Here is a 2,281-nt window from a genome sequence, read left to right on the forward strand (position 1 = left end):
AGTATAAATGACAGACAGGCAGGTCTTTTTAACCACTGGGCATGTATGAGAAAAGTGTAAACATATGGCAGTTGCTTATCACATAGTTGTATTGTTATTGAAACATGTATGTTAACTATTCCCTGCATTAACATTATTCTATTTGGAAAAAAATCCAAAAATCAACAAACCTGTTTAAATAGATTTAATGCATGACAAGAAACTCACTGAATACCCTAAGGCCAATCTTAAATACATGTTTAAACTAGACTTGGAGGAATTTTATTATTAACATTGTTGGATATAATCAAAGTAATATTTATATTACCTATATATGTTATATAAAAAATCAAATGTAGGTTTATGCCTTCATTTGTAAAATAATTGAGAGTTGGTTAAGAAAATGATGCCCCATCTAAATTGCATTTTTTTTGTGGTAAGATGACTCCATGCTCAGTTTAGTTAAAAATAGCAGCTTCTGTTGCTCAGAAATAGACCGCTTAACATTAGCACATGGGAATCAACACCACAACCAAGGGTTGCTTACACACATTGGTCTTCCTTATCCAGTAAATTTGAAATTAAGTGTTTTATACAATGAACTGGATGCTGATACCCAAATCTTGGGTGCTAATATTTTATAGGAGCGAGTACTTAATGCATGCCAATTGATTGTTAAAGTATTTATCAGTAATATAAATAAAATGAGTTGATGTGAATTTAATTTGCGAGGCAAGACTGTGCGCCCATATATTTAGAAACTGTCTCTAACCAAACTTAAATTACCAAAACGCACAACTTATTGAACTCGTTGGCTGCCGTTGACAGCACTATAGGGCGAACGCGCATTCAAAATAGTTTGGACGTTTACTGCCGTCAATGGCTGTGAAACATGAGCATTCACAGCAAGTCTCTCCAGTTTAAATGAATTTGAAGTCTATATATAAGTCTATATGTATGTATGTATGTATGTATGTATGTATGTATGTATGTATGTATGTATGTATATATATATATATATATATATATATATATATATATATATATATATATATATATATATATATATATATATATATATATATATATATATATATATATATATATATATATATATATATATATATATATATATATATATATACACGACCAAAATTAGTCATTAGCTATCTAACATTTCCTGAAGCCTTAAATATTCCAGTGGAGATAAGCTGCAAAAGGAGAATAAAAATAAATAAAACCTATATAGAGCAGCATGCATTGAGAGCCAAGTTCATCACCACGGCTGCAATGCCAAATTCTCAGGTATTGCATATTTCACACATGTTCTTCATGACCACATACTTAAGAAATGTTGAATATAAATTTGTGTGACAGTTGCAATTTTTCACCGAGTGCTTGAGGTATAAACTGTCACACATGGCGGCTGTGTTTTTCCAAATTTATTCACATTTCTTTGTCTACATGAACAGATAAAACCATTCTGGGAAGATCTCATTAAAGAGAATAAGAAAAAAAATGCTGAGTATCATTTCTGTATAATTGTCTATAAAACAAAATTCTTGCTTTATAATTTGGTTAAAACGTAAAAATCACAGTATACAATATAGATTCCTCCCAGAAATAGCACTGACTATGTTCAAACACAAGGGTCGAAACAAAACCAGGCACTTCAACAAGAGGGGAAAAGAGATTTCTTGTGTAAAACGCTGCTGCTAAATACAATCGAGGAGGTAGCTTCCTAGAAACAGCATCCCAGTCTTGATATTTTTCAAATAATTTATAGACAGCTACAAATATAGACAATACCACCTAGTTTCTTAACAAATGTCAAGTTAACTACAAAAACACCTGTAAATTTCCACCAGTAGGGACAGGAGCTATGTCGATACAATGGAATTTTGGCAGGCGCGACAGATAAAAAGTCTAGACAATGCATACATGAGAACCCAAAGGACAAAAAAAAAAAGATTCACTTAAAAGACACCAGATTGTCTTGATGGTGGAGACAACAACGTTCCATTGGATGAATTCCTGAGCACATGTACATACATGCTCTAAGGGTGGTAACCACTTAATGTGTAAAACAACTTCAGCCAAGTCTTTGCACGTAAAGTTGCTTGGAAATGAGATTAATATGCTTAACATTCGACCAATATTCTTCAAACCACTATGACCTAAAATACGATCCACTCTTCTATCGTACTTTGCAATGTTGGTACCGTGTGAAGCAGATTTGAAGAAACATATTTGACATATCATCTGTTCATTTTCAACTACACAGGCACCCAGTCTGTAATTA

This window comes from Stigmatopora nigra, chromosome 3 (assembly GCF_051989575.1).
Source record: "Stigmatopora nigra isolate UIUO_SnigA chromosome 3, RoL_Snig_1.1, whole genome shotgun sequence".
Taxonomy (NCBI): domain Eukaryota; kingdom Metazoa; phylum Chordata; class Actinopteri; order Syngnathiformes; family Syngnathidae; genus Stigmatopora; species Stigmatopora nigra.